The sequence below is a fragment of the Octodon degus genome, unplaced genomic scaffold (genome assembly GCF_000260255.1).
Source record: "Octodon degus isolate 3935 unplaced genomic scaffold, OctDeg1.0 scaffold00204, whole genome shotgun sequence".
NCBI lineage: Eukaryota > Metazoa > Chordata > Mammalia > Rodentia > Octodontidae > Octodon > Octodon degus.
The window spans coordinates 1,482,623-1,494,716 of record NW_004524780.1 but is presented as its reverse complement, the minus strand read 5'-3'; the positions used below and the strand labels follow the sequence as shown (position 1 = coordinate 1,494,716).

The 12,094-nt window shown below is 46.2% G+C and overlaps 1 pseudogene; it reads left to right on the top strand.

Annotated features, from left to right (window-relative positions):
• The first annotated feature begins 1,008 nt into the window (after positions 1 to 1,008).
• Positions 1,009 to 6,961, top strand: LOC101585153 (annotated as a pseudogene).
• The last annotated feature ends 5,133 nt before the right edge of the window (positions 6,962 to 12,094 follow it).

Below are 12,094 nucleotides of genomic sequence, written 5' to 3'. Positions count from 1 at the left end.
AGAAAGAAAGAAAGAAAAAAGAAAAAGAAAAGCCTGCCTTCTCTATCTTGCGGGATGTTTTGCATCTAACTGTATTTATTAGTTAAAACCTACTCTTCCTCAACAAAATTCACCTAGATGTTAGTGTCATGACAAGGTGGGACCCCTGAGTCTCAGGCTGGACTGACCCATCTCCTAGGGGACTTTAATTTTTCACAGTTAGGTATGGTGCGCCAGCTGTGACCAGGGCCCAAGAGGTAGGGCCTAAAGATGCCATCCAGCACCCCACAATGCACAGGGCGCACACGCACTCACACACATGCGCACACACAAACACACACACACACACACACACACACACACACACACACACACACCATTCAGCCAAAATGTCCACAGTGTTCACCCAGAGCTGAGGATCAGGTAGACCCGGATCATATCTCAGCTACTTTTGAGCTAGATGATCAGCTACTTTTGAGCTAGATGATTTGGAGACAACTCCTTAACCTGGCAAAGCACAAAGCGTGAGAGCTAGGGTGTTAGAGAGCCTACCCCGCCGAGCCGCTATGAAGGACAACTACTGCGTTCCTTACAGGGGTCACCCTTTAGCAATATTTCTTGGCTAAGAATATTGCAGTGAGCTAACACAGTTAATCCTCATACATAACCAAGAAATTGGAAGTGTTAGCATACGGCCCTCCCTGGGGTGGTTGCGCATCATCCAGAAGGCTCAGGATGTCAGACTACAGTCTCTAGGTCCAGAAAGAAGCTGCCTCCTTCCTAGAAGGATTGGAAGCCACCTCTCATCTAACTAGAACCCAAGATAAGAGGAAATCATATTTTCTTTTTTTTTTCTGGTACCAGGAATTGAACTCAGGACCTTGTGCTTGCCAGGCAAGGGCTTATTCTACTGAGCCATCTCCCCAAGTCACAGAAATCATATTTTCAACACAAAGTCTTTACCCATCTGGTTTGTAACAGGGACTCTGGTGTCTGCTTTTCCTAAGCTGATGGGGCCACCAGCTCACCATGATGATCACACTGTGGAGCACTGTGGTGCAGGCCTGTAACCCAGCACAGTGGAAGGCCGGGACGGGAGGACAGCGACCTCAGGTTCAGCCTGGAGAGCTCAGCGCGTGTGAGACCCTTAAACTAAAAACTACAAAATGTCTGGGGATGCAGCTCACTACAAAGACATCAGGTTCAGTCCTCCATATCACAAAGATCAGTCACTACGGACTGCAGAGCTTCGGGGGTCTACAGGTGAGTCTGGACTAAAGGCGTTGTCCGCTTTGGAATTTATGGTCCTCTTTTGTGTTAGAAAGCAAATCTAAACTAAGAGCAAGCAAGCCAAGAAGCCACCTGAGCCTTAGAGGAGTGGAAGATAGGCTAGGGGAACCCCATGCAGCATGGGAGAAACACTAGGAACAACAGAAATAGCCAACAATAGAGAACCGAGGGCATACAATGTATCTATGGCAGTTAAAATCACATTTCTGAAAATTGTTTATTACATAGGCTTTTTTTTTTTTTTTTTAGTACAAGGTCTACAGGGTCTCACTATGGCATGCTACCACACCCAGTCTCAATTGCTGTCTCAGTGTGCCCTGGGGGTGGGGCCAGCACAGCATGCCAGGGATCGAACCCCAGCCGCTGTGCTCTGCCTAAGCAGATGCTTTAGTCTGCTGAACTATCTGGCTGGCCCTCATAGACTATTATTCATTATATATTTCTGAATGAAAAAGCACACTGTGATCTGATTAGAGGGCATACTAGAGATCAAGCCTACAGCTTTCAAGCTGAGCTATTGACACAGATCTTTTTTAAATCTATCTATCTATCATCTATCTATCTATCTGTATCCATCCATCTATCCTATCCTATCTATCTATTTACCCATAATGTATCTATTTCTTCTTTACACTTTTTTGTGGGTTCCCAAATTCCCTACAAAATAAGAACGTAAGATTTTCACATTAGGAGCTAGAACACAATATTTTTTTTTTAATTTAGAAACAAGGTCTTGCTAAGTCACTAAGTGGACAGGCTGAGCTCCAGCTTGTGGTCCTTTTGCCTCAGTGTTCCAGCGTGCTGGGGTGACAGGCGTGCACCACCACACCTGACTCCTGAGTCTTTTTCTAGAGCAGAGCTTGCATTGGTTTCTGCCCAGCCAACACCAAGAGCTGGGCCCCAAAGGCCTGCTGTGGTGATGCTGTCCCCACCTTGTTATGCAGTTCCTGTTGTCTGAGTCACAAGACATACCGCTGCCACACATCCTCTGTCTCTAGATTCTCCTATCCTTTATGACTTGCTAAATACTAGCAGCCTATGTTCATGACCCTTGTACCATCTTGTCCCTCACCTGTTCCCCAGACTCCAGAAAGAGCAGCCCCACCTCAGCATGACACCCATCTACATCTCTTCCTGGCCTAAGTCACCACTATCTTCCTGCTCAAAATATACACTCTTGCCCCACCCCCACTCCTCAGCTCTGGCTACAACTTCCCCTTGCCCTTAGTGTTGGGTTTAAATTCTGAGAGACATAGGACCTAGCTCTAATGCCTCTTCTTTTCTTCTTTCTCCTCCTCCTCCTTCTCGACCTTCTCTACCTCCTCCTTCCCCTCTTCTTCCTTTTCTTCGTCCTCCTCCTCCCGAGCTTCACTTTTTCCCATTTAGTTAAGCATGGATGCTTGTCTTTTTCCTTCCACAACAGCTGTGCCTGGCCTGGGCTCCAGTGGCTCCCCTTCCTCAACCTGGTGACTCCCCACCCCGTGGCCATCACATGGGCCCCATCCTGGTGGCCGTGAGCACGCAAAGGCAAATTTCACTTATGAATCATCTCTGAGGCTCACTAGGACCACGTGGTGTTTTGCAAGACTGCTTAACATTTAACGCCATGGCAGTGGGACAAGTATATTTTAAATCTAAAGGCAAACCGTTCAGTTTTTAGAAAAATTAATTTTCCAGTATCGTATACCAGGAGTGTAGTAACAGATGTCCCACGGGTATAGTAAAACGTATACTCATTAACTATATGTAAATCCAATTATTTTTAAATTGCATCTATATCCAATAGCTCATTATCCCACCAGCCTTGGCCATTCCTGCAGGCCAGCCCTCAGTCCAGAGTGAAGAAGGGCCGAAGGTCAAGGTGAGATGTGGATTTCTACTGCATACATTACTCTGAATTTTTTTTCTTTAATTTTATTTCCAAGTGATGCTTATCTTTAAAAATGAAATGATTGTGAATATTAAAATGTCAGTAGAATCAAAGCAGCCTCTTTCTCTCAAATATCCACTAAGCGTCTTTAACCAAATACATATTTTACAAAGTAAATGGTTGGGTGGTCATGACTAATATTTCTTAAGCTTCATCTGAACTATTTTCACTAATGTTTGCTTTGATGATACTTAATGTAACATTGATATATTCAATGATCTCTCCAGCTAACTTTCACAGGATGAGTACTAATATTGCATTTTAAACTTTTGGTGAACTTTGGAATTAATTTAATTAGTGGTGCTTTTTGTATTTTAGGGAAGGGTCGACAGGGTGTTCGCCTCCCAAGAGCTGGGATTACAGGCGTGTGCCACCACGCCCAGTCTCAACTGCTGTCTCAGTGTGCCCCGGGGGTGGGGACAGATGGCAGGCCCAGGGATCGAACCCCAGGTCCCTGAGCCTGCTTGCAGGCACTTTATTCTGCTGAGCTATTTGGCCAGCCCTAGTGGTGCTTTTCTCATAGGAATCTAACAATAAGCATATGTGTAATAATAAACTACTAAGTTGTGTAGAGTGAAGAGACTTCATTAAAAGGACCACTGACTGAGACTCGATCCACAGCCCAGAAGGATGGCCCTGATGGTTCCCTTCAGACAGGACAAGTTGGAAACTCATGTGGTTTGGGATGCTTGCCGCAGATCCCCAGTGGAGGTTCAGCTTAATTGTGTCACCATGATGACCTGGGACTGTGTTCCTTGTGGAAGTGTGACCTTGGATACTATGTCTGGTCCCTTCCCTTCCCTTCTGGTCCTGCTCCCCTGCTCTGCTTCCTGTCTACAGCAAACTAAGCCACTTGGGTCCGCCATCCCTTTCAGACATGATATTACTGTCTTGGAGCAGCTGCTGCTGGAATGAGTCCCCTAAAACCATGATCCAAATAAGTCCCTCCTCCTCTAGGTATTGCATCCCAGCCACGGGGAAAATGACCATTCCTGCACTGTGGAAGGGACACCTGACCCGAGCTTTGTCAGGCCTCTGCTTTTCCCATGGCCCCGGTTGGTTGCCCTAATTAAACCCCTAAATCCAAGCTGGGCAGAGAAGTTGTTTGGTTTCTGAGGAACCTAATCACTGTCTTACCCTTTCTCTGAGCTCTTCTATCACCTGGAGAAAAGCACAATGACTCTGTCTTCTCTTGGGGAGGCCTCTGATGTAAAATAAGACCCCCACCTTCCTGCTTTTCAGATGGAAACCCATACAGCCAGTTGTACCACTGGTCAGACCAATACAGCTGCCAAAAAACAAGACAAACAGTGTCAACTACATTTACTGTAGGGCTGCCCACTCCACCAAGGGGCCACCATCATTGTAAACGATAATGGTGGCATAAACAGGAAGCCTTGGCAGGCAGCCAGATTTCCCTGGAGAACCTGCTTGCCAGTGAGACCAGCATCTGCATTCTTCCACTTGGGAAGTTCTCCAAATCTATCTAGATAGAATAGTGCAGATGGTGTCAACATTTTCAAAGCAACACAAAAAAAACAAAGGATTGTCATGCAGGCCCCACTGGGGTGGCAGAAGTGCTACCTCCTGGGAGGGATCTGCAGGGCTGCCTCCTGCCTTCCCACCCCAAGTCCCTCCCAGAGCATCCCACTCATCACCCCTCAGAGCACTTGGGACCTCAGTGGCCCATATTACAGTGCTATTAAAGGACTCATTTTGCAGCATGTGGACTTTTCATAATCATTTTACATGGGTCTGTTTAAGATGTGAAAAAGCTGTTCCTGCCTCATTTGATGACAGAAGTTGGAGTAATAAAAAAAAGCTCTTAGATCACCTCATCCATCCCTGCTGGAACCTCTTGTAGAGCATCCAAGTGGACTTTTATAATGAATAAAATGGCTACTTCTGCCTGAAAGAAATCATCCCTCCACCTAACAAAGGACCACAGGTACAGACTTTTCCAGCTCCCAAACAAACTTTTCCTCTCATAACTTCAATCTGAAAGCTACATGTTCCTCAGTAAAGTGACCTTGTTGCCACACATGGTGCAGACACTCCCCTCCTGGCTGGGCCAGCTGAGCCTAGAGCTGAGGGTGGGATGGTGTGGCCCAGGTGGCCACTAAGTAGGCATAGTGACTCTGGTGCTAGGATCCTGGCCTAGAAGGACTGCTTTGTGATGACCAAATCATGCTCACAAAGAACGCATGCTATGACTTAGATCAAATATGTGCCCACAAAACATCAGGTGCTCAGAGGTGGGCCTTGGGAAATTTGATTGGCCATGTGGGCTGTGCTCCTCAGTGGAGCCATCCAGGGATAAATTCAAGGCTGAATATGCTCTACAAGCTAGGTCTGGACAAAGCCCAGAAGAGGAGAACATGGTGGCAGGGTGAGGAGGCCTGAGGCTGCAGTGACGGAGCCCAGCCTGGAGGAGGAAAGTGGTGAACCTGACATGCAGAGTGGCGATGGGGCGCTGGGCCGAAGGATGAAGGTGCACGGCTTATTCAAAATGAGAAGAGGAAGGAGGAAAATATAAAAAGAGGAGGCAATTGCTTTGAGCTCTTTGCCAATCTGACTAAAAGATACTGCACCCTCATTATCAACATACCTTTCAGTGTGAAGAGGCAGTCACTGAAAGCCCTGGTTAAAGAAACTGTTGGTGACATACATGGAGCTCTTAATGGAGGCTGAAGGAAAGCCAAGGGGATGGGCGAGGGTTAAATCCAAGGTGCAAGAAAGCATGAGAAAAGGCCCTGAAGTTCTAAACAAGCATAGTTTGAGTGGAAGACCCCAGAAAGCCAAAGAAGATCCTGACGGTGAGCTTGCTAGGAGAACAATGAAGTGTCAGGAAGACTTAGAAGTGCAGCATTTGTAGCAAATCTGGATTATAAAGTTGGCTGGAAAAAACCTGAAGGAAGTATCTAGTGTGGCTGGTGTGGTGGTCTAAGGAGGCATTCTGGAGGATAAAGATGGGAAAAGTTGTGGAATACCACTAGGACTTTTGAGCCACTGAAGCTGTGCAAGCTCTATGTTTAATGGACAGCTGCTATTTAATAGAACAATGCATGTCAAAATGGATGAGAGGGCCTTACCAAAGGGAGAATTTTTTTCCCTCCTGAACATTCAGAGCAAATTGCACATGGATTTGGTGATACTGTTATGGGGTTAGGACCAGGAAGGCAGCCTGTGGGTGCCAATTGTCTGAACAAAGACATTGGAGTGGGAAACCTGGGACCTGCAGGAATGGGAATGGAAGGCATAGGATTAGGAATAAACAAAGTAGCCATCAAGGGCCCCTTTGGGGGTGCCATGGAAAACATGGGGTGAATAAATGAAATCCTAAGTAATGCACTAAAGAGAGGAGAGATCATTACAATGTAAGGAGGAATAAGATGAGGAAGAAGAGGAGGAGGAGGTGGTGGTGGAAGCAGCACCTCTGGGATTGAGAGGATGGTCCCTGGCATTGACTTCATTAGGGGTGCCCACATGCAGGGCATGGAATGCATGGGCACATGCCTGGGTCACAACATGAATTGTGTTGTGGGCTCTGAGATCAGGCACATGGGCTTGGTCATGGGCCACATGGGCTCTGGTATTTGGTGCATGGGCCCACTGGTCCATGACAACATGGCTTCTAGCATTGAGTGAGTGGACCAGACCATGGAGGAGACTGGGTCTGGAGTTGACTGCATGGGTTCCAGCATGCATTTCAATCTGAAGAACATGACCATGTTCATTGGCTGTGTAGGGCCCAACCATTGAGTACATGGGTCTTACTATTGAGCACCTGGCCATGGGGGGTAGAGATGGTGCCAGCTTTGACCACATCATCATGGAAACCTTGGAGAAATCCTCAAAGGTTTAGTGGAGCTAGAAGTCATGCTCTTGGTTTGGCCGAGAAGGCAGACTAGAAATCTGTGAGAAATATTGCATTGATTTTACATGGAAAATGCTAAAGGACAAATTCAATGAATGTACTATGCACTGACATCAAGATAGAGAACAGAAGGTCCAAGTGGTGCAGTGTGGTTAAGTTTGAGTCACCAGAGGTGGCTGAGAGAGCCTGCCAGATGATGAATGGTGTGAAGCTGAGCTCCTGTGAGATTGATGTTCAGATTGACAGAAATAATTAGTTGCCTTTTTAAATTTTATTGTGTATTAATTTGGTACAGGGTCTTGCTACACAGCTTGGACTCATAGTGATCCTCCCATCTCAGCCTCCCCAGAGCTGGGATTATGGGCATGCACCACCATGGCTGGAATCAGTGGTGGGCTTAATGTGCTTGAGGCAGGGCCGGCATGGCATACAGTACCGGGGATCAAACCCAGGTACTTACTCTTACCAGGCAGATGCTTAGACCACTGAACTATCTCCCTGGCCCAGTAGTTGCCTTTTTAAACATCAATCCCAGACCTCCTAAATTGTATTTTTTTTTCTTCACCACTTAAGTTTGTTGGTTGGATGCATAAAAATATTTTAAAAATTCAGTTGCTTTTTGGGGTAATTTGAAATTAATTACTTTTTTTAATGACTGGGGTTTTCATTTGACTGTTTGCATTGAGATTGCAATGTGCACAATTTTTTTTGTAGTTATGTCATCTTGTTGGTATCCAATATGACAGATAATAAATACCAGTTTCTGGAAAAAAAGAAGAAGAAGAAGCTGAGGCCTGGTTGAGGTTGTCAGTGGGACAGAACCTGGAGGGATATGTTCTTGCCCCCAGCTGCTCTCCCCTTTCTCTGATTCCTACCTGCCATGAGGTGAGCAGATTTCCTCCATCCCCACACCCTGCCACCCTGATGTTCTGCTTTGGAGCCAGCTAACGATAAACTGAGTCTCCAAACACTCTGAGCCAAAAGGAACTTCTTTTCAACTTATAGGAAGGTGTCATCTAGCTTGCCCCAGCAAGGGGAAAGTGACTAATACATTCACCAGGAAAATCAGCCTCACTAGTCCTCCAGTGACCTTTGGAAGGAAGGAAAGGAAGGACTCGGGTCTCTGTAGGATCTTACAGCTCACTATGTGATCTGGTATACAGGCATCAACAGTGAGGACACCCGGGTGCCAAATCTGAGTCACCTCTAACAAGACCCTAGGTTGTCCCTACCCCACCACAAATAGGAAGCTCTGTCTGCACACCTGGTTCTCAAACCTGGCTGCAGAGTAATTCCCCAGGTGCTTCAGTGACATTAAATGACCAGATCCCAGGAAAGCTTATCTGCTTGGTCTGGGAAGTGGCTGTTCATGGAGTATTTTTAAAGCTCTGGTGTTTAGCTAAGGAACAGAACTGCTGTGAGACGTGACTCCACCCTCAGAGCACCCAGGAGCCATGGACCACACCCACCTCTTGCACTTGTACTGAACCCCACATACCCCTGAGTCCTGCTCTTTCTGCACAGTCCTTGCCTTGATCTCCCTTGCACAGGGAAGCTCAGGAGGATCCAGGGCTTTAGACTGTCTCAGCTTGCTTGCTTGCTTGCTTGATTTTTTTCTTGTTTGCTTGCTTGCTTGCTTTAAAATTTTGAGACAATGTCTCCCTGGGTCTCCAGGTTGCCCAAGCTGAGCTCAAACTTGCAATCCTCTTGCCTCAGCCTCCCAGTGTGCTGTGATTACAGATGTGTACCACTGTGTGTTGCTTGTCTCTGTCTTTCATAGCTGTACCCCTTGGTAAGCATACTGACATGATCAATGGGCATGCCAATCTGTAAAACAAAGTAGCACCTCTCTGCTGAGTCTAGGTTGAGGGTAAGAAGGTAGGGCAGAAATGACAGATGGAATCCTCCTGCCTCTTCACCACCCAAAGAACCATGATCTTCACACTAAAGAAATATCTGTAAAACCAAAGCTGTGCCCAAAGGGCAGGTGAGATGCTGGCTGTCCACCAGCACAGAGCCTCAACCAAAGATGGAAAGGTAGAAAGAAGCTGCACACTAATTGGCAGCTGGGCCAGGAAAGGAAATCATAGTCAGAAAATGCCCTAGGAAGCAGGGTTGGGGGCCTGTCTTGCAGATGCCTTCCAGGCAGTACTGAAGTGAGTCACCCAGACATGAAGACGAGATTTGGGGCTTGACATTAACCGGGGCCACCATCCCACTGGAGACCCAACTCTATCTGGGCCTGACCACAAGGCACAGTCCACTGAGCTTCCCTGGTCTTGTCCCCTTCCCTCCTCTTCCCTCCACACCCATCCAGTCAGTGGCTTTCATTGTCTCCTGCTATTGAACTTGTCAAAAAATAATGCAACACTTGTCCATCCCAACTAGATTGTCATTAGAGAATAGCACCGGGCCATGGTCCTTTTGCTAAAATTGTAAGCACCATGGTCAGCTTCAAGATTGCTCATGGAGGTGAATTGATTCACAAAGCAACCTCTAGCTTTTATTTGCTATGGAGCTTTACTTGTTCAGAATCCTTGTTCATCAACATCCATGTAGGCACCTTTCCTCTTTTGTGGTGATCATACTAACCAAAGCATAAGACTGACATAAACTGTATGCAGAAGGATTTGCAGCTGAACCACCAATCTTACCTGAGTTGAGCTCACCCTTATATGTGTGCTGGAGGCAATGAGGGTCTCCTTCCAGTCAGAGCCCAGGTCTGCATCCCAGAGAGCTCCTCTGATGTGTGCAAGTGCTGTGCTCTGCTGCTCCTGGCTTGTACTCATTTTAAAGAGAGCTTGACCTCTGCAGTGAGGGACCCCAGGACCAGCACTATGGTACAACCTCATACATCACACTCTCTGCGAGTCCCCCAATACCCTATTCTGTATTTGACACTTTTTCCTTCTCCTAGAGTAGCTTTCTATCTTTTCCTACTTGACATTCATTTACTTGTATGTTGAGACCCTATCCAAACAATACTCTTTGCCTAAATTTCTTTTTTCCAGCACTGAGATTGAAGTCAGGCCCTTCACACTGAAGTACATCTTCCCCCCTTTTTTTGTTTTTAGATAGGTCCTCTCTAAGTCACTAAGTTGCTCAAGCTGGGCTTGAACTTGCACACTAGCACCTCTCTGCATAAGATATTTTTGCATTCCACAGGCCCCTCCTCCAGGAACCCATCACACTTCACTCACACTCTTAGGACATAATGTGTTGTGTGAGAAGCTGCCTAGGATAGTAAATCCACAGCCTGCAGAAATAAGCAGGTCACTTTTGCAGATCTTGAAGAACCAGCTGAACAGTGGAAAAGTGGGAAATTATATGATTTCATCTAGTTTTGATCTCTGGAAAGGTTGGGATAAAGAATTCCCAGACTCTTGTCAATTTATAACTATTTGGTTGCAAAACAAAGAACCTGGGTCTGGTAGAGTTCAACATGAAGAGACTGTGCTGAAATGTTGCAGGTGGATGCCACATTTTGAGGTAGAACATCAGGAGCAAGTCCCTAAGCTGGGCCACAGGAGGGGATGAGAATTTCATGCTCAACCTTCATCTTCATCTTGTACCCAACACTGCTTAATCCCCCACCCTCAGATGTGACTCGAGAGCAACTTCCTCAGGATATGACTGGGTGCAGCCACCATGGCCACACATGGGCTCTGTCCTCTGCTTCCCTTGTGATTTACAGCCCTAAGTATGTTCATCTATAGTGAATTTTCTGGCTGCACCCATTCTGCAAAACTACCTCCTGCATTTAAAACTTCTGTGTTGGGAATTACCTTCTGTGTCCCATCAAAGTTCAAAGGGCTCCTGCAAAAGTCACGAAGATCTCTAATCAGAGGAAAGATTCTGTAAACAAGGCAGCTAAACAAGGGAGATTTGTCTATGTTTACATTGTTGAGGACACTGAAAGTTTGGGGGAAACTCAGAACGATGGCCTTGGCCAGTAGCATAACTTGGATCTAGATGCCCCTCACCAAAACCTCATACACTCATGGTGGGGCTTTTTGGAGGTGGCTGGATCTAGGATGGTTTAGCAGAGTGCTGGGTGTGGATAATGGAAGCCCTGCCCTTGTGCGGGTTGTATCAACCAATAGGCTTTTAGGCTGGATGGAATACAAGAGAGAGAGGCAAGGCAGGGCTGCTGCTTCTGTTTGCTGCTTACTGCTGCTCCTTCTGCTTCCTTCTGCTTCCTGTCTATCCTGCTATGGACTGTTTCTCATCTGCAGTGCCCCTCTTCCATGCCACCCTGCCTTGTAGACAGACAATTATGGACAGAAACCTCTATAAACTGTAAGCCATCATAAACTTTGCTCCTTTTAACTTGTGGATGCTGAGTATTTTGTTTGAACAATGAGCAAAGTAACTGAGATATCCAGTATAGGCTTAAGACCATGGAAGAAGCGCAGTCCCAGAGTGCTTGTCCAGCGATGTGTGAAGCCAACAGCTCCATTCCAGAACCTGAAAGCAAGGGTTCATCTAGATTGGAGAGGGAGAGCTGAGGAGGATGCGTTTTCCTTTTCTTAAAAGGGACATAAATAGAAATGAATGTGGAATCAACTGTAGGTTGTAGATAGGATTTCCTCTGCTTTCCTTACATGTTAGACCAGGGCCTTGAGAGGAAGGGGTGAGACCCAGGACACACTTCTGGTCAGGAGCCAAGTTCAAACCAAAACCTCAGTCTTAAGTGCTCCGTCCAGTTGTCTCTTTGCTAACTAGTTTTCTGGAAATCTTTACTCTCTAAATTACCTCTGAAATAGCCTTGGCACAGTATAGATTCCCAGTTGGTTTGGCCCATGGCTGGTCAAAATGGTATCAAGAAAGGCTAGCCCATAATAACTACATTTAACCATTGGTGTCAAAAATATACTGTTAAATGTGTCTCAGGAAATTCTCAAGCTCCTCCTATTTGGGCTTATTGGGCTCATTTACAGTATATTCATTTCTGCTAAATACAAACTTAGAACTTAAGTGCTTCTGACTTTCTCAGATCCTACAACTAAACCTGCACT